Raw genomic sequence first — 20,726 nt, forward strand, 5'->3', positions numbered from 1 at the left:
GGGATGACTGTATTTTAAATTTAGTTAAAATTTGACAAACGCCTCTTAAATGCATTCAATGTGTTCTTTTCTCGATAAAAATTTCATTACATTAACTTTCAAAAACATTTGCAACATAGAGCGTCTAATTTCCCGGGGTTACAAATTTCCCGGGAAACGGGAAATTTTCAGCCAATTTCCCGGGAAATTTTAAATTTATTGAAAATTTTCATGATCTTGGTTTTAATTAATATTATGCAACAAAATTGTATAGAACATCAACAATAATGGTTTGAATAAGTGTGAATATCAATTAACAGCTTGACTGCATGTAAAAAATCATTCAACTAAAAGAAAATCTATTTTGGTATTTTTTGATGAGAAATATTTTTTATCAAAACTGTGAGTAAAATTATTCCAAAATCCACAATCATAAAATTGCATAATCCACAATCATAACATGCAGAAATTATGTTTTCATGACAAATACTGGTTTCAGCTCTTGAACAAATGGTAAAGCTTTTTAGTGTTGGTTTTACTCCAAACAACCCAATGTTTTCAAATATTTGAAGCATGCTTTGAATATATTTTTGCATTTTTTTAGGACAAACAATAGAAATAAATTTTTCAATGATTTGTTTAGTATTATTATGCAACATGATTCAAATTATACGATAAATTAACATCATTCCACAAAAAATCTTCTATATTTTCACATTTAACCCTCTAACCTGTAGTTGAACTAGTACTCCATAATTCTTTTACTTTAAATAGTAATTTCTTTATTACTAGGTATTCAACCAATTGAATTAATTCTTTTGCACAAATTCGATTTTTATCTCATTTGATCATGGTAAACAAAAACGTAAAAAAATCTTATTTATAATTTAGTGGTAAGGAGTTGATATTGTTTTGATGAAATAATATAAATCGGTTTAATGCTTACTCAATTGTAATAATTTAATACTCATTAAGCAAGATTTTTTCCTAGTTGCTTCAAAAATTAATATTATCAGAAATAATTCTGATATCATAATTTTTGATAATCTGATTAATTATATATAAACCAAACAATACATTGAATTGAACAAAATCATGTTAAGTTTGTTCATTTATTATTTTTTCAGAGCATTTTCAAAAAATAGTTCCAAAATTTAAGAAAATGTATACTTCCGCTTGAATTTATGGAATTCCCGGGAAATTTACAAATTTCCCGGGAAACGGAAAACATTTTTTTTCGGGAAATCCCGGGATTTTTTTTCCCGGGACGAGAAATGGGACGCTCTAGGCTTTATGTATGATTTGAAATGTCTGAAGTATTTAGTATGTACTATTATAAACATTAAAAAAAATATCAAAATATCATATCATATCATTTTTTTATAATGTCATTTGAAATTGATAGCAAATTATCAGATATTAAAAAAAAACAATATTTTGAGAATTCTACTACAAAAAAGTCACTTTTAATACAGACAATCACTTTTAGGTGGCTGATACATCAACCCAAAAATTTAGTTTATGTTGAAAATTATGTGTTGTTGAAAAATCGCCGCACGGTAATTTTTTACCATATTTAGTTTTAGGTTTTAAGAAAAAAAAATTATTAAAGTTATTTTCGAAAATCTGTCCCATCAATACATACACCCTAACCGAAGATACTTTTCCTTCACTGCTTTCAAAGTGTATAAATTTTTGTTTTGACTGATAATGCAAAAAGCGAGTCAAAAAGTCCTTTTTGGTTAAAAAGAAAGTACTCACATAATTTCAGCTAAAAAATAATTAATTCACAGAAATTGATAATTCTTGAAAGAGTCGTTCTTCACAAAACCTTTTTTCAATGAAAATTTACGAGCATTTACATAAATGTTGATAACAATGTATTTTTGCAAATCTTTTCTACAAAATTATTTAATTGTTAATGCAATTTCCTGCTTGCTAGTAATAATTTATGTTATTGTAAAATACAAAAACGTTTTTTTTATTTTATGTTTGTAAAATCTGTAGAGCATGATGACGAAAAATTCCAATCATTAGGGAAATTAGAGATTAGAGGTTGCTTAGTCTGGGACGTTTGAAAAATTACAGAATACTTATTTTTACACAAAACATAGGAAAATCCTTCGTAAACTTCCTTCAAAAAAGTCACTTAAAATTCTAAGAAATTTAAAATATAACATAACTATTTTCAAAAACAAATCTCAACATTGGCAACATTGCTGTCATTTCCTCGTCCAAACTCATCTCTCATTCTTGGGACGACTTCGTCATACATTCAGATACATACAATTTCCAATTCTTTTATCCCTTTCACTGTCGCCCGTTCATCACAAAAGTTGTCTTCGGTTTTCGAAAAAAAAACTTTTTCCCTTTCCTCCAGAACTAGCACTTTCCTCTGCTCCCAACTGCTGCGGTCTTGTAGAGCTGCTTGGTGTGCACATTTTCGGAATTCCGAATGACGGGCACACGATTTAGTTCTTGTGCGGAGGAAGACCCCAAAATCGCCAAAACGGAAACATGGCGGCGACGAATGCTGTATGTATCCTTTGGCATTCCCAGTTCGAAGCCAAAAATCTCATTTCGAAGATAAAACAGTTGTGACGAAATTTATCTATCGCAATATTTATCGACGGTTCGTCCTGGTGGGCAGGGAAAAACACACACACACGACACGGCTCAGTATATTTGCAGTCGCGGCGGAAAATCCTGCCTCTTTTGTTTGAGAGACTGGGGGTGGATTTTGGTGTGGTTTTGTCGATGAGTGATGGCTGTGTTTTGTTTGTTTGCTCCACGAAAATTTGTTGCATGAGGGATGTGGGACGATAAAGCATTTTGGGTTTGGGGAAATTTGCTGTCGCTGCAGCAGCAGGTTGTTATTCTCAACTAATTGAAGTTGGGGAGATTTACTAGGTGCTGGTTCAGCTTTCAGATGAAACAACAATTTAGTCTTCCTCTGAAATTAGAAATTGAGTTGAACTGATTCTCTAATTTAATATCAAATTTATTTTAAAAAATAGTTCATTGCTGGCAACCATCACACATGGCCTGTCACATATGGAAAGATATTTTTAATGACAATCATTAAGCACACAGTACGCCTTCGGAGCCATCAAATAACGGCGTCCATACTGAGCAAGTAACAAAACGCTTGTCGGATGATCAACTTTGAGCCAGAGTCCAGTGAAAAGGGGGTCGAACAGCTTTGCAAAGGACACCTCGCTCGGACATCAGCAGTCTATTATTACACTCCAGGGGGGGGGGGGGACCTGCAATCGTCGTCGTTCCTTTCCCTCTCCCACTGGAACGTTGGATATTTTTCACATTTTCTCTGTCATCAAAGCGTGTTTGACAAGAGTTTTCTTCTCCCAAGACACACACACAGAAGGCCACCCCACTGGGGAAGGAGGGGGGAGTAGTTGTTAGGGGTGGTGCTATTTACTGACGGGTTCCGGCTTCGAACTAATATGAGTTGCCTTTGCTGCTGGACATTCCAAGGTTCTTGTGTTGATCAAACGGAACTGACTCCGAACTGCATTCAGCAGTTCGTTCGTCATCACATGACATTCATTTGCTTGCTGTCAACTTATCTCTTGGTCGGAGGTGGAACCAAACTCACACCTTGAATAGTGTGTCTCTTTTGGAAGCTTGAAGGGATGAACTCACTACAGGACAAACATTAAGATTTTTTTATGGGTGAGGGTAAAATGCGATGACTAAAATCTTTTTAATAATTCCTGTCTTTAGTCCAAGTATTCCCTTCAAAATCCGGGAGCAAAAATGGTGCATTGAAACTAAATTCAATTTTTTTATTAAATTTTGAACTTCCGGGCAGCTACAAAACTCATATCGCAATTCTTCTAGCAGTGACAGGCCAAAAAAACGAATTAACAAACAGTTGCAAGTAGGGATGAATAATCGAAAAAAAAAATTTCGCTTGGGAACTTTTTTCACCCGCGAAAGAGAGAGGAGGCAAATTGCGCAAAAGAAAATCGCTCCCGAACTTCTACAAGAAAATTAATCTGCTAGTGATTTTTGTGGATTTCCTTGTCAGCACCGCTTGAAAATATTTATTTCACTTTGTTTACACACATTGCCCATCTACAAAATGTGACAGGTCATTTTTTGACGTGTGACGTTACACATGCCAGTGTCGTAGTGAAAAAGGTGTTCCGCCGAATAGTCAACAAGATACTTTTTTAGATTCCTTTTATACCGATCTGCACGAGAGAGGAGAGCAATGCTCTCTTCGGATTTTTTCTCTTGATGAACGTCCAATGATTTTCTTTTGATGATGATTATTCCATCGCTGGTTGCAAGTAAGATTCATATGTGAATTTTGATTAAAAAAAAAAGAAATATTAAAATAAATGTGTTTATTTGATTTATTTTTTATGAATTTTATAGAATTGTTGTAAGTTGTTATTGTCGATGGCAATTAAATACCCTGACTTAAAAATAAATTAAAATTTCATTGGACGCTGGGATTTTTTAAGTTTAATTTTCTTAACACATTTAAATTAAAAAAAAACAAATTTTTAAATAGCCGTTATCTTGTATTAATTTTTTTTAAAACTAGGTTTACATTTGAATAATTTTCACCAAAAAATAATCAAATATTTAACACAATATTTTAAATGAAGTCATACACACAAACACATTAAACATTAATAAAAAATATCTATTAAATAGATTTTAACTCGTTTCTTTTGTATTTCTCTAAAGTATTATAGTCTATGAAAAAAATATTTTTGTGCTCCTCGATTTTTTTATACAAATTTTGAGACAAAAACAAAAACAAAAAAAAACAAAAACCGAAAAAACTCCGTGCTTTTTTGTCACTTTACATATGAAAGTAGTTTCAATCTTGTCGTGCTATCTTGTCACTCCATGAAAATTGATGTAAGTGCGACAAAAGGCCAAAGGGATTTCAGGCCAGGAAAGTCAGGATGCGTTTGTCGCACGTACAAGCTAGACTACCGTAAACATTTGTAATTATAACTCGGGACTCCAGCAACCAACTTCAACCAAACTTTGGGACAATGCACAGAATGGTGAGCCAAACAAATCGTGTTTGTTATTGTTTACATTGCATGCTCTCGTTTTTGAATATTCAAGGTCAAACATTAAAACGCGTTTTTCTCGGAACGTCAAAATGGCGGGTGCGACAAGATAGCACGACGACGTCGAACTGCTTAGCATTAGCATATTTTAACTGCTTAATTTCAGATAATGGCCAAATGCAACTTTTTATGTCCAGTATCAAAAATCATTAAGTTTGATACCCATATTGCCCCAACTCTTACGGTCCGGCAAATGTCCCCTCATCAAAACATCCCCGGGGCCTCCGGCCACTTCGGATTGTGGCCACTACTGCCAAAATGTCAAATTTCATGTCCGGTATCAAAAACCATTAGGTTTGATACCCATATTGCCCCAACTCTTACGGTCCAGCAAATTTCCCGAAATGTCAAATTTCATGTTCAGTATCAAATACCATAAAGTTTGATACCCATATTGTCCCAACTCTTACGGTTCGGCAAATGTCCCCCCATCGGAACATCCGCGGGGCCTCCGGCCACTCCGGATTGTGGCCACTACTGCCGAAATGTCAAATTTCATGTCCGGTATCAAAAACCATAAAGTTTGATACCCATATTGCCCCAACTCTTACGGTCCGGCAAATGTCTCCCCATCGGAACATCCCCGGGGCCTCCGGCCACTCCAGGTGGTGGCCAGTTCCAATGATCGACTCACGCGACCGGCATGTCTTAGCTGGTCCTTGCCTCCGAGCCATCTGCTCCCGGACCTCCAGGCCGTCTGCTTCTGATGTGTCCTCGTCGTCGTCCAGCAATAGAATGAATTTTCGGGACCGACCGAGCCGAGTTTTGTTGGCTCGTCGACGATCCGAAAATTATGAGGTGGAGTGGGGGAGATTTTAGATACATCAATCTCACGTCTCTCGATCGACTGATTGGGAAACGTTCGTTCATCCAACCAGCGTGCACCAAAAAGAGGGGAAATTTGCCGAGAGGGGAATTCGTCACGTAACGTTTTCGCTTCGCGAAAATTTTGGATTGACACCACGTATAGAAACCTTAGGACAAAGTTCTTTGTCAAAAAAATGATACACGGTAGTAAAAATTTTGGTGGTTTTTATTTTACTTTTTGTCACTAAAACTTGATTTGCAAAAAAAAACAAATTTTATTTTTTGTTTTTCATTTTCTGACATGTTTTTAGGGGACATCAAATGCAAACTTTTCAGAAATTTCAAGAACGGCCAAAAAGTCTTTGACCGAGTTATGTATTTTTGAATCAATATTGATTTTTTTTTCAAAAAATCGAACCATTGGTCGCCAAAAATTTCAACTTCATTTTTCGATGTAAAATCGAATTTGCAATCAAAAGTACTTTGGTGTAATTTTGATGAAGTCCACTGTTTTCAAGTTAAAGTCTTTTCTAGGTAACTGTTTTGAAAATAGTCGCAGTTATTCATCTTTTTTAAATAAATGCTCATGTTTGCCGACCTTTGAAATAAAAACAAATCGATCAAAAAAATCCCTCTAAAAATACAGTTTTTTTAATTTTCATGCATCATTTTTTTATGGACAGCTGCCAAATTTGTATGGAAAATTATACGGACAAACTAATTATGCAAAATGGCTTCTTTGGGCATACCGAAGGCACCAAAAAAGTTTCAACCGGAATAAAAAATTCAAAGGTTAAAATTAAGGAAAAAAGACCGATTTCGTAGAAAATTGCTCTGTTGCATTGCTGGAAGGCTGCTTTAAAAAAAAATTGTTTTGCTTGCTTATTTTTTTCAAATATTAGTTTTATTCAAGTTCATGAATTTGATCAAACGCATTTAAAAAATACTAGAATTTTGTTTTAAACGATACGAGTAAAATTCAAACAAAAAGTGTATTTTAAATAATTATTATCGTTGAATTAGCAATATTTGATTGCTTAACCATATAAAAAAGAAATAAATATATTTATAATAAGTTTTTGTTTAAAAATGACAAAATTTAATTTAAGCTTTTTGAAACATATTGAGCTCATGAGCAGCCAAAGGGCCAGTCATACAACTTTAAAAAAGCCGTTGCGAGCCGAAAGTTGGGCAGGCCTGGTGTTAATAGTGTTTTGACCTTAAATTATTGTTCAAAAAATAAATAATTTAAAATGTTTGCAAATGAGTTCAAACATGCTTATTATGATTATAAACGCAGGAAAATGCATTTTAACTGGTTTTCAGGTGATTAAAATTTAATTTCCACTAATTTTTTTTTAATTTTCCGAAAAGAATTTTGCCTTCTGATTTTTAGGCCGACTTTGAAAGGGGAGGACGAAATAATTTTCGAAAAATATTTGCAACTGCCTTATTGCACTGATAAAAGCATCTGTAGAAAGATTGAAAGAGTCTCAGACAAAAATATCTGATTGGAAAATTTCGTGTTCTTTTGTTGTTTTTGTTTTATTGCTCTTCTTAAAAAATCAAAAACAATTAGTATTTTTAAATATTTTACTGATAAATTTCCGTATTTCATCACCATTCAAACCTGTCATCCTTATCAACCTCACTCACCCCAGAAGGAAAAGGGGCACACAAGGGCGATTTGATGATGTATGTCCTGCTGGTTCCGTGCCAGCAATGTGCCGGCGAGCTATTCGTGTCCATCACCAGCGCCACCGCCACCAAGAGACACGCCGAACGGACGGACGGAGCCATGATGGATGTTGATGACATTCCGAGTGACTCCGCTCCGAACTGTGCTCCGAATTTGGCCCTTTGAGGATACAGCCGCACACATACAAACTTCGCCAAGTCTGGTGGATTCGGATGCACCACACAAATCCGAACTTGAATGCAGCAGGGATAGGAGGAAGGAGTCGGGGTCGTATTTGGTTCGCTGCCACATTCTCTGATGTACTAATCGTATTTCAAAACAGTGTCATTAAAATTTTGCAAAGAGTTTGGGAGATTCTGACAAGTAGGGGGGGGGGGGGGGAAGGGGGTTTGCGGCCGGCTATAGCCGGAACGATGACAATCGTGGGCACCGAATTTTGATTGATGACGGCCGGAGACCTAAAGGACGCAAACATTGAGGATATTTTGGGAAGAGGCTTTTCGGTTTATTCGATTTGAGGTTATAAACAAAATTAAATTCCGATTTGGCGATGGAATAAGGGGAAGAGATTTTTGTTGGATGGTTCGAGTTTTATTTTGGTTGACCTGGACAGGTTAAGTGATTGATCATTTTATGGGGTTTAAACAATTTGTTATTTTTATAGAGCGTAATGACAGTTGCTATCACAGATGAAAATATCGAAATTGGTATATTAGATAATATATATTTTATTAAACGCATATTTTTCTTTCTTTCAGAAAACTGAAGTTCTTCCCAAATACTAGGTAAGTGAGTGAGATAAGCAAATTTTTGTTTATTGATAATGCATATTTCAATATTTTTATCATGCTTAAGATTACAAAACAGTCGATTTTTTCACGAGCTCAAAATGAATTACTTTAAAACATTTCTTATGAAAAAATACTAAATCTCATCCCGATCAGGCGGAAATAACTCGGCAATAAATAGTTTTGATATTTGAAAATTCTAAGCCAATAACATTTTTTTGTTATTTATAACAAGTTTTGTTATTCGTCGCTATGATTTTTTTGTTTTTGAATTGTTAATTTCATTTTAAGTTATCATCGAATAAATCTTTGTTATTCTTTTTTGTTATTTTAACTACCAATCCGGACGACCCAATAACAGTTGGTGTTATTATTCCATGACAAAACATGCTATTCCCAATTTATTTCTGACTGTTTTTTTTTTTTCAACCAATATCAAACGAATAACAAATTTTGTTACGATAACAGTAGTAAACTTTTAAGCACAAATAGATTTTCAAAGAATATTCCATAACACTGTCTGTTATTTTAACAGTATTTGTAATTGAAATGGCATAAATTAAGTTATTACCGTCTGTTCGGGATAAGAGCAAAATTGTTTGCCCGGGCAGACGATAATAACAAAATTCATGCCATTTCAATAACAAATACTGTTATAATAACAGAAAGTGGATTCTTCTTGAAAAATCAATTTTTGCATAAGAGTTGAATGACAGTTTATGTTATCATAACAAAATTTGTTATTAGTCTGATATTGGTTGAAAGCCAAAACAACTTTGGAATAACATTTTTTGTTATGGAATAATACTTCCAACTGTTATTGGGATGATCGAATTAGTTATTAAAATAACAAAAAAATATATTAAAGATTTGTTTGAAGAACAATTACAAATGTTATTAGTCTGTTATTACAATAACAATCCAATAACAAAAAAATCGTAACGACGAATAAAAAATCTTGTTATAAATAACATAAAAAAATAATTGGCCTAGTTTTTTCAAACATTAAAAAAATTTATTCCTTAGTTTTTTCCGTCTGCTCGGGTGACCAACGAATTTCAAAAATTTCTTAATTTTAACCGAAGAAGATTATTTATTTTTTTCATCATCATGTGGACTGAAAGTTGTAAATATTTTATATCCCGAACAGACGGTCATAACTAAATTCATGGCATTTCAATAACAAAAACTGCCTTTTCTGAAAATAACAGAAAGTTTTATGGATCTGATATTGATTGAAAGTCAAAACAACTTGAGAATAACATTTTTTGTTATAGAAGAATACCTCCAACTGTTATTGGGCTGATCAGATAAGTTGTTAAAATAACAAATAATAACAACAAAGATTTGTTCGAAGAATAACTAAAAAAAGTTTATTAGTCTGTTATTACAATAACAATCCAATAACAAAAAAATCATAACGACGAATAACAAATCTTGTTATAAACAACAATAAATGTTATTGGCCTAGTATTTTCAAATATCAAAAAATGTTATTCCTAAGTTATTTCCGTCTGTTCGGGATCAAATTCATTTTTTTAGTTGCAATTTGGTGAAAATTTTAAAAGCTTCGTTGTTTTTAGCAAAAGAATGGATGACTAATAAATCAATTTCGAACTGCTTAGCAAATTTTAAATTTAAAGATTTTTCTTATGTTTCATCACAGTTATAAGAAAATATAGCCTGAAATTTGAAGTCAAATTTTTATTTAAAAAAAACTTTTTTGACATAGTTATTTCTTTTCTACAAGATTTTCAACAGATTTCTGTAAACAGAAAACAAACAGTTTTTGATTAATTTATCAAATTACAGATTCCTCGTCAAATCAGCAGGATCCAGATCGAAAGTGCTTCGACATGGTTTCAATTTGGCCATTTAAATTTGGACCAAAGCAATCAAACTTTTTTTTTGATTTATGATTAGGGTGCTCTTTTCCGAAATAGTGTGGCCCAAAAAAAATGTGTTTTTGCCGACTTTCAAAAAAACAACATTTAAAAAAAATCATATCTCCGAACGACTGAACCAATTTTAGCTCACTTCGTAGCAAAAGAAAGCTAATTTGGACTTAATAAAAAATACTAAGACATTTGAGAAACATTGCAGTTTAAGATCAAATCAATACTTTGTTTGCTGATTTGGAGCCCACAGCTGCAAATATTGTCCCAGGATTTTTCAGGATGTTAGGTTTTCCGTGACATATCTAAAAATGATGAATATTTATTAACAGGATTCTGAGATATGACAAAAAAAATCTGATCTCGATACTTATTTTTTTATCGAAAATAAAGCACCTTACGTCTCCAGCAAAATATATGGGGAACAAATTTCGATGGAGAAGCCTGGTTCGTTTGGTTCGATTTTAAACCGAATTCTGATTTTTTTAAGGAGACATATTTTTTTGAAAAATGTGTTTTTTGCGGAAATCCGTAAATTTTTGACCACTTTATTACACCTAGGACCACCCTAATCATCAAACAAAAAGAAAGTGGTTTGTCTGGTTTTCCAAAAAAAAAAACAAACATAAAAGTGTAAACTAACTAGCTAGCTGATATTTTGGTGTATATAAGGTTGCAAAAATAAAAAAGAAAAACAACAAGTAACGATAAAGTTTAAAAAACAAATCAATCGAAATTGAATCATGGAGTTGAAATATCTGTTTGCTGAAGAATGCTTACCCAAATAACCAGCATTTCACATTCTTTTAATGATAGGAACATCACAAATTCCCCTAATCTTTTAGGGTATTTTGTCAATGTATGGCTTTTGTTTTAACCGTTTTCAGTCATCAATATTAAAAAGTATAGGAAAAATACATCAAACTTTCAAGCATATTTTGATTGATGAACAATTGGTCACTAATGTGTCATAATTGGCTATTAATCTTTCAGTTCAGCTCAGAAATAAAAACTTGAAAAACAGTCTGGATTCCGCCTAGATCTCGGCCGTCGGAAAAACTCTGCTCTTGAATCCCGGGGGTGGCAAAAGGCATAAAAATGGATTAAAAATTTAAATTCTCTGCTTTCCCTCTTCCACTCTCTCTCCTAGGCCCCTATTTGCCTGCAAAACTCTGGTCAGCGAGAGCAACAACTTTCGCTCAATTGGCCTCGTTGGATGCACCTCCCCTTTTCCCACCCCCTTCTATCAGAGCATTTATGAATATAAATATGCCCTCCCACGCGCGGCCACTCCGAACTTTCCTTGCTCGCCAGCAAGAACAGCAAAAAAAGCAGTTTTTCCAAATTTTCAACACCACCAAGATGAAAAACTGGCAAGCCGTCTGTTGGTCGGTCGGTGCCGACAGTGAGTTTTATTTCTGTTATCTGTTTCGTTGTTTTTAAAGCTTCTTTTATAACATATTTATGCAAATTTCTTTATTTGTATACGAAGAGTTTTTCTCGGATGGTGTTTCGGACGGGTCGCTTTTTTTTTGTATTGCTCTCCCATGCTGCCATGGTCATCGGAGGTTTGGATTTTTCACCCCCCGAGTGAGCTGGGGATTTGGCCGAGAAAAACTAATAATGCTCTGTTTTGGGGCTTACGCAAAATTTAGGCCGTGGATTAGGGGCTGGAGCTTTTGGAAAATTAACAATCAATGGTCTTTTCGGAACACTTTTGCGTTAATTGATGAGTTTGATTCAATAACGGCAGGTTCAAAATATAGCAAGTTTTTTTTAAATCGGAGCTTGGTAATTATGGAAGTAATATGATTTTGATTCTTAAAAAATACGTGAAAACTTTAAATATTCTTGCTAGACTCTGTTTTTTAATTCAGTTACAAATTCAAAAAGATTTTCTAAAGTTGGATTTGACCAATCTAACAAATATTTTTTTCCTAAATTTCTTATATAAAACATAGAGTACTGTTTCAAACATGATAACATCATAAACATTTTCCGTATTCACTTTTTATTAAACCCTTTCAAAAATCAAAACTCAAGAAATCCTTACTCTGACGCTATTTACGTACATTTACCCCCAACCCAACAGTGTAAAACTATTTGCTGACACGTGCACAGCAGTTTGCTCCCAAAAAAATCGGTTTGAACCCATTTCAGTACTACAATCCCTCCATTCCACACTATAAACTATGGTAAAATAAATGACTTCTTGTTTGTTTTTTACTATTCCTCCCATATAACCAAGGGTTTCTCTCCGGGAGGAATTTCCGGAGGGGACAACCTGCTGGGAATGTCCTAACGTTTCGGTTCTGGTTCACCAATGCCACCGCTCACTCTCGGGCTTAAACTCTGGGTAAACTTTGTAACCAAATTGACAATTAGCCCGGTATGGTGGTTCAATGCTGAGGAAAGAGCTTTTTTGCGTCCACGTGGGTCTCCGCTATCCAATCAACGCCGTTGATGTTTTGGGATCGAAGCAGAGGCCGCCTTCAAGAACACAGAACAGGGAAAAAAATAACCTTTCTCAGCCTACTTGATGGTACACCGAAACCAGAAGGCAAAACAAATTTCCATTTTATGAACACACTCCGGGGCGGGTTGTTCGATACTCTTCAGAGCCTACTGCGAGGCTCTCCTCCGCAGGATAATGGAAGGGAGATGGTTTGCCCCAAGTAATTTAGATCCTTTCGCCAACTTGGATCCTTCCAGCAAGTCTCGGGAGACTTGCTCGGGTTCACTCACTTTCGGAGTACAAAGATTTGTAAAACATTTTATCCGGGGAAAACAAAACGCACACACACACACTTTTCGGATCACACATTTATGTAAATGAAAAAGCCACCTTCTTGTAATATCGAAGCGATGGTACAACAAGAAAAAGGTTCGTTAAATTAAACACACACAACTGAACGAACTAAATTTAAACACCCCCTCCTCTCCCCTCAAATCTCCAACGTACTCTAAAACCTACTTTCCCAAGAAAAGTCAGCTGTGTGCCACATTGTACGGCGCCGTCCCAACTGCTCCTCTCCTACGCATGAAATGTTTACATAAAATTAATTTCATTCAAAATCCAACGACATTCCGACGAACCTTTTTCTAGATCAGTTCCAGTACACCTTTTTTAGGTCCTCTTCCCCCAAAACCCCACCACCTCAAAGCTGACGTTATTTAATTATTGAGACCAAATTTGAAGCCATGGTGGCGATTCAATTCAATATAATTTTCCAGAAAAAAAAAATATTTCGTTACCATTTAACCATGTGTCTTTCTTTTTAGAGAAACATTCCAAGAGTTTTTAAGGGTCGAATGGTGGGATTCCAATAAGGTCGATGCAAATATTTTTAAAATTTTTTGTCCTTCAGCTCTTGCCTCTGGGGGAGGGGGGCAAAAAATTAAAAAATATATATAAACAGTAAAATAACAAGACATAGTTTCAGCATTTTGATGGAAAAAGTGTTTTAAAATGCACTTTACACTAGTTCAATTGTTTTGCAATCAATAATTTTCAAAAAATTAAAGATTTGACGAAAACAAAAATTTTAACGAAAAAAAAACCTTAATGCAAATAAAAAGGCAAGACAACATTTTTCGATGGACCAACTATGGCCCCCTTGGAACGAGTAATTTTGTTATTCTTACAAAATTACTTATACTTATTTAAATAAATGTTTTGTGAGTTTTCAAGCAGTATTTTATATATTTTCTGAGATAAATTGTCTGAATCAAAACATAACTCAAAACAATTTAAGATCTTCAGAAAACCTTTTGTTTCTTTAATATTTGTGCGAGTTCTTCGAATCCTGAACTGTTTTTATTTGTTGTTAGTTGAGTGTCTGTCTTCAATTATACTTTTAGAATGTTTTTATTATTTATTTTGTTTTCTTGTAATATTTTTGAAAGATTTTTCCTTTTCTCAACCGTGACATTCGGTGGTTAGTATAACAAATTTGATTGTTTTCTTTGAACTCTTGTTAAACTGAGGCTTTAAGCTCAGTTTCTTTAAAAAATAACAAATTTCAGATGTTTTGTCCATTAGACATTTATTCACTTTCGTCATATTTTCATGCCATATTTTCCTTTTACGAATTTTTATGCTCATTTAAGCAAATATAAATTTGGGTTTATTTTGGAAATGGATTAGGCTGGTACAATTTTTATCTAAAGCTTTAATCCCCCCACCCTTCAAAGTTGGCCCAAAAATTCAAGGAGCAAACATATATTTAGTCAAAAAAGCTTCAATGTAAGTGTAATTACAATCAGCCGAAATCAATTTAAAATGCGTTTCTCTGCGTTTAGAATCACTTTTAGCATGTTTTAGTTGATTGAAAATTCTTTTGAATTTTTGAAATTTTTGATGTTTAACATAAAAAAAAAGTGATCAGAAATGGTTTTTAATCATGGCCGCTGCAAATATTCGGGCAAAAAATCAGACGGCTACATTAAAAAAAACATAAAAATTTCCATAGATTTCAATTCAGAACCACAATTATATTTTTTTTGACATAGGACTATGTCTTTACTTACTATATTGGGGGCCAGTTCAGAAATTCGATCCAAACCGTCACTTTTAAGCGTTAAAAAAGGGGACATTTTGAACGCTTATATCTTTTTTCCCTGTGAATCAATCCAGATGGTTGGACCACCAATCGAAAGAGGAAGACTTCAGCTATTGTTTAACTACATAAATAGTCTGACTAAACATAGTTAAAGCAGTTAAAACATGCAATCAAAATGAGTAATTTTTCAGCACAAATCGGACAGATGACCAATCAGAGCGAGCGTATGCATTCGAGACCGCGCCCCTTTTGTGCCGTTCTCCGGCTGTGCCGCTATTTAAGCAGAAAATTTCGCAAAAGCAAGTCACTTTGGAACGAGCACTCGAACTGTGCACGTCGGGCCGGCGCGGAGCAGCAGCAGCAGCGGCCAATAGAAGAAGAGGACCAGCAACCAGAAGGAAGAACCACCGGCAGCAGAAGGAGGAAATTCGAGCGAAGCGGACGGCGTGGAAGTCGCTATGATGCGGCGGTTTTCATGAAAAATTGCCAATTCGACAGTGGTGGCCAAAACCAGGAGTGGCCGGTGGCCTCAAAGAAGGTTCCCCCGGGGCCTGGGGGGACATTTACAGAAACATACGAGTTGTGGCAATATGGGTATCAAAATTCATAGTTTTTTATACTGAACATAATAATGGCCATTACGACAGTAGTGGTCACAACCTGGAGTGGCCGGTGCCCTCAAAGAAGGTTCCCTCGGGGCGTGGGGGGACATTTACAGAAACATACGAGTTGTGGCAATATGGGTATCAAAATTCATGGTTTTTGATACTGAACATAATAATGGCCATTTTGACAGTAGTGGCCACAACCTGGAGTGGCCGGTGCTCTCAAAGAAGGTTCCCTCGGGGCGTGGGGGGACATTTACAGAAACATACGAGTTGTGGCAATATGGGTATCAAAATTCATGGTTTTTGATACTGAACATAATAATGGCCATTTCGACAGTAGTGGCCACAACCTGGAGTGGCCGGTGCCCTCAAAAAAGGTTCCCTCGGGGCCTGGGGGGACATGTACAGAAACATACGAGTTGTGGTAATATGGGTATCAAAATTCATGGTTTTTGATACTGAACATAATGGCCATTTCGACAGTAATGGCCACAACCTGGAGTGGCCGGTGCACTCAAAGAAGGTTCCCTCGGGGCCTGGGGGGACATTTACAGAAACATACGAGTTGTGGCAATATGGGTATCAAAATTCATAGTTTTTTATACCGAACATAATAATGGCCATTACGACAGTAGTGGCCACAACCTGGAGTGGCCGGTGCACTCAAAGAAGGTTCCCTCGGGGCCTGGGGGGACATTTACAGAAACATACGAGTTGTGGCAATATGGGTATCAAAATTCATGGTTTTTGATACTGAACATGAAAATTGACATTTCGACCGTAGTGGCCACAACCTGGAGTTGCCGGTGCCCTCATAGAAGGTTCACCTTGGGAGAACATTTATGACAATTTTGCCGACAAATCTATGAAACAAAATAAAATAATCTTATTTCAGATTTCACTAGCAATCCAAAAACACATTCAAATTGTTTGGTCCTATGTCTTTCGGTTATGTCTCTGACATACCATCTTGAACTTTTTTAAATATGTTTTTCATTAAAACTAAGATTTATATAAAAAAACAATGACTGAAACACAACTGTACTGGCGTGTAATGCAGTTTACAATACGTTTTCCATTGGAATGTAGATTACATGGCTTGAAATTCAAATTTAAATAAATAATTAAATAAATAATTAAATAATCAAATTACATCATGAAACATTAAAAAAATTGTTCATCTTTGTTAGAATGGAGAGTTCTCAAAATTATTACAATACAGTATGGCCCATAAAAAGCGACATTGTTATTAGGTGAATATCGGGCCTGTTTTGACTACATATGATGTCTGTAGCATGTGTACATGTTAAATGGGCTCCAAACAAACACAACAAAAAATCCGATGGTAAAATCGCATGCAAAAGCATGCACATCACCTTCATCAAAATAAACACTTAATATAACACACTGCATGTACAATTTTTGCAAACACAAAAAAAAAGTTGCAACCGACGGGTTTCAAACCAAGCACCAACAGTAAGGACTGGCGCCTTAGCCCACTCGGCCATCAGACCGATGAAAAGCTGAGAGGAAAAACGCATATATGAGCTTTACATTTCGGGCAAGTAGGTTTCCCATACTGACGGGTTACATATTTCAGGATGTAAAATCTCATAAAATTGCATAAAACAATGCAATATTTATTTTACACCCAGACCTTTTACACGCAGCTGGATTACTACTTCTTTAGCTGTGAACAACAAAAGCATTGAAAACCTTTTCTTTAGCTATAAAAAAATTTCACAGCACATTTAAACTTAAAATTCTCCAATTTGCTTCCAACCCAGGCCATATAAAGGAAAAATGATTTTTCTATGTTTATCGTTCTGGAGAGCCAACTGTGAATTTTTGTTTGGATTAAAAAGTAAACAGCCTTCACGGTCACTGTTTTTGAGAGTTTTAACAATTAATTACACTGAATTTTACGCATTCTATTAACCAGATGTACTAAAACAGTGAACTTTTTAAAAATATCCCGATTCTGAGAATGCTTCAATTTTTTGGAGTTTTTGGAGCCTGCAATGATGAATGAAGGAAAAAACTAATGTAACAAATGATGGTAACTGACTCTAACAGATGCCCTGATATAACTTTTAACAGTATAGAGCCGTTGGGCACCCTTTAGAGCCATCGATATAGGTTTTTAGTTATTAATTTATTTTGACCGGATCACTCAAGATGATATGGGTCCGGTCAAAATAAATTTGGGTAATGGCATGTTTCTTTAAAATGAATAATTTTATCAAAATTTATAATTTTTTTCGATTAGGTGTATTTTAAAGGGACTTCTAACGACTTCTAATTCTCTCAAAATATTCTTAAATCTGTTTTCTTAATTTTTGTGACAGTCAAAAAAATATGATTTCTCTTATTTCTTCTCATTTAAATGCTGTACTCAGGGACAAAATGTAAAGATATGTAGCATTTGACGGTTTCCACGCGAAATCGACCACACACTAAAACTTGCTGGATCGTTTGTCCTACTCAAATCAACAACTCTTGTGCACTCAGTTTAGTAATTCACATTGGCATTTGAATTTTAGGAATTCTTTTAGTTTTAAATTATTGGTAATTACATTTAAAAAGAGAAAATAATATCTTTCGAAGCAGATGTTCAAAAAATCGATCGAAAGTGTGTTTTAACGAAAATCGTGCGCTCTTTTCAATGAAAATATTTCCAAAAGCAGAAACTTTCATTTTCTATCCAAAAACAGCCAAAAATCAAATTTTCTTCGAAAATCAGGCTGAATACACCCTTGGATTCAAATTTCGCCATTACCATTCGAAAGAGCGGACAATTTCACACTTTTCTTCCATAGACACCAAGTTGGAGCGAAAGCGTTTTCGAGTGGTCTTTAAATAAAAACCTTTTTTCGTTTTTTTTTTAAATTTTTTTTCCAAAAAACTAAATTACATGTTTAATGGAAAATTTTGTAACAGATCCCATTTTTAAACATAAAATAAAGTTCTGCTTCCGTGTTTTTGAGTTTTTCCTTGACGTACCAGTTTCAAATACATATAAAAGGAACGAAATAATGACTAAAATAACCAAAAAAGGTGCACTTAAGGTAACATTTCCTGAACGACTTTTATTATGGAAAAATGTTTATCTCACTCGTCAGTGTTGTTAATACCTGCAAAATAGTTTTTTTTCTTATTTTATTTTCCAAATTCATCTGGAAACGACATTTATTCGTTTTTATCAAAACTATTTGCGTAGATTTGAAGCTAATTATATCAAGAATAAATTTGCAGAATAAACATGCTATTTCATCAAATCTCTGAAAAGTTACCACAATTTTGTATAGAAAAGCTGCAAATTGTAAAATTCTGTGATATTTATCCCCTTTTCGTCCTACTATTACTTAAATTATTCTCAGGATGACAAATCAAAAATCCTGTGTTGGATTTTAATTTTATTTTAATTGTAGGAAAAAAGCAAGTTGACAAATTATTTAAAATCTAACAAAATTCTGCTAAGTGACTTACAACATTTTTCCAGGCAAACGGCATGGCCAAACTCTAAGGTGCTCGGATAACCACGATCGATTTTTTGAACATTTGCTTCGAAAGATATGATTTTTTCAATTTGAATGTAATTACCAATAATTTAAAACTAAAAGAATTCCTAAAATTCAAATGCCATTGTGAATTACTAAACTGAGTGCACAGGAGTTGTTGATTTGAGTATGACAAACGATCCAGCAAGTTTTATTAAGATCGGAGATGGTCCGGTTCAAAATCGTATTTTTATGGTCGATTTCGCGTGGAAACCGTCATTTTTAAGATGAAAGGCTAGATTTTTTGCTAATTTATGAGGAAAAAAAAATTGAAAAATAGATATAAAAATATAAAAAAATTAATGACAACACACAATTTTAATATTTCAATGAAAAAGTTGTTGAAAAATGCATTTACACTAGTACAGTTAATTTGCAATAATGTTGTTCATTGAAAATTCACTAAAATTGAAAATATTTTATAAACGAAATTAAACATGTTAAAAATGATTTAAAGGCAGAACAACGCGTTATGACTTCGTTTTCAGCTGATTGCACTCAGAATTTCGCTGATTTTTTAAGAATCTTGAAAAACGATTTTTTTGCCCCCTGATTTTTTGGGCCGATTTTGAAGGGAGACAAAAGCTTTGAAAAATATTTACAACAGCCTTGTAAATTTTCATCCCAAAGCTCAAGTGAGCAGCCACCATGCAACATTCCCGCGTCATAAAAACCAAACACCACAAAACCACTCTGCTCGGGGCCTCCTGTGCTCCAAGAGCTGATTTGGGCTCTGACTTTGTTAAGGATGGCAGAGGGAGTGGGGAGGTTGATTTAGGGGGGGTGGCACCACCCAATCACCCACCACCCCACCACTTCAATGAGTAACAAATATTCAGGCACAGCGGAGGAATCTCGTTGCCCCGTAATTAATATGCAAAGTAAATGTTTATCAGGGTAAATAGATCACATTCAGGCGCCGCTCTCTCGCTCTCGTTTCAGCTAAATTAAATCAGCACCATAACATCAGGGGATGATTATGTTTTCGGGACGAAAGTGAAGAGACGGAGGGGGGGGGGGGTTTCGTAAACAAATGATGGTTGGGGGTGTCCACACACAGGTGCCCATCGTACTATGTTGCGGGGACACGCGATTTGATCTTTAATTAAGTTTGATGCAAATTCAAAAACGTCCGAATTAGAGTGTCAACAGTGGTGTTGTGTGCCGAAAAACGATTTGATTGTTTTGCGGGATAAATTCGGGGCCGTGTGCACACAATTTAGGGCTTTGGAATCAAATTATCTAATCAACGGAAAAACGGAATCGACGTAACACCTTATAATGTGGCCCTCTTAAACCTTGCGGTTTCGTCAACGGATCCACAGGCGTGTATCGTTCTTTTTGCGACAAGACTCCGCCTCCCGGGTCTCCTAAGTGTGAAGGTATGGGCACGGGGAGAGGGCACCGAATACCTTTATTTACACTTAGAATTTTTTGCGTCCGCCCCGGGATTCGAACCGGCAACCTCTGGATTGTGAGTCCAGTGCGCGGTCCGATTGATCCACACAGGCAGACAAATCTAATCAACGAGTTAGTTTAATTTAGATTTGAAACGGGTTTGATGAGAATGCATCACGTTGTTTGATTTAAACTCTGTAAAATTCTTTTTGCAATTCCGTCGTGAAACTACTTACTTTTCCTGTCATTCTTGAACGACGAAATAGCCTACTTTTCTGTACCAAAAATAACAGAATCGAATAGCAACACT

General features: G+C 35.0%; 1 protein-coding gene across 2 annotated transcripts in view; it reads left to right on the forward strand.

The window, feature by feature from the left end:
- The window catches only part of LOC6049148 (homeobox protein PKNOX1), a 140,680-nt gene that overhangs the window by 51,288 nt on the left and 68,666 nt on the right, over nt 1-20,726 (forward strand). For both annotated transcript variants that reach the window (XM_038258588.1, XM_038258587.1), the window contains exon 3: nt 8,364-8,390. The gene's annotated coding sequence lies outside the window, so the exon portion shown is untranslated. The remainder of the gene's footprint in view (nt 1-8,363; nt 8,391-20,726) is intronic.

This window comes from Culex quinquefasciatus, chromosome 3, assembly GCF_015732765.1.
Source record: "Culex quinquefasciatus strain JHB chromosome 3, VPISU_Cqui_1.0_pri_paternal, whole genome shotgun sequence".
Classification (NCBI taxonomy): domain Eukaryota; kingdom Metazoa; phylum Arthropoda; class Insecta; order Diptera; family Culicidae; genus Culex; species Culex quinquefasciatus.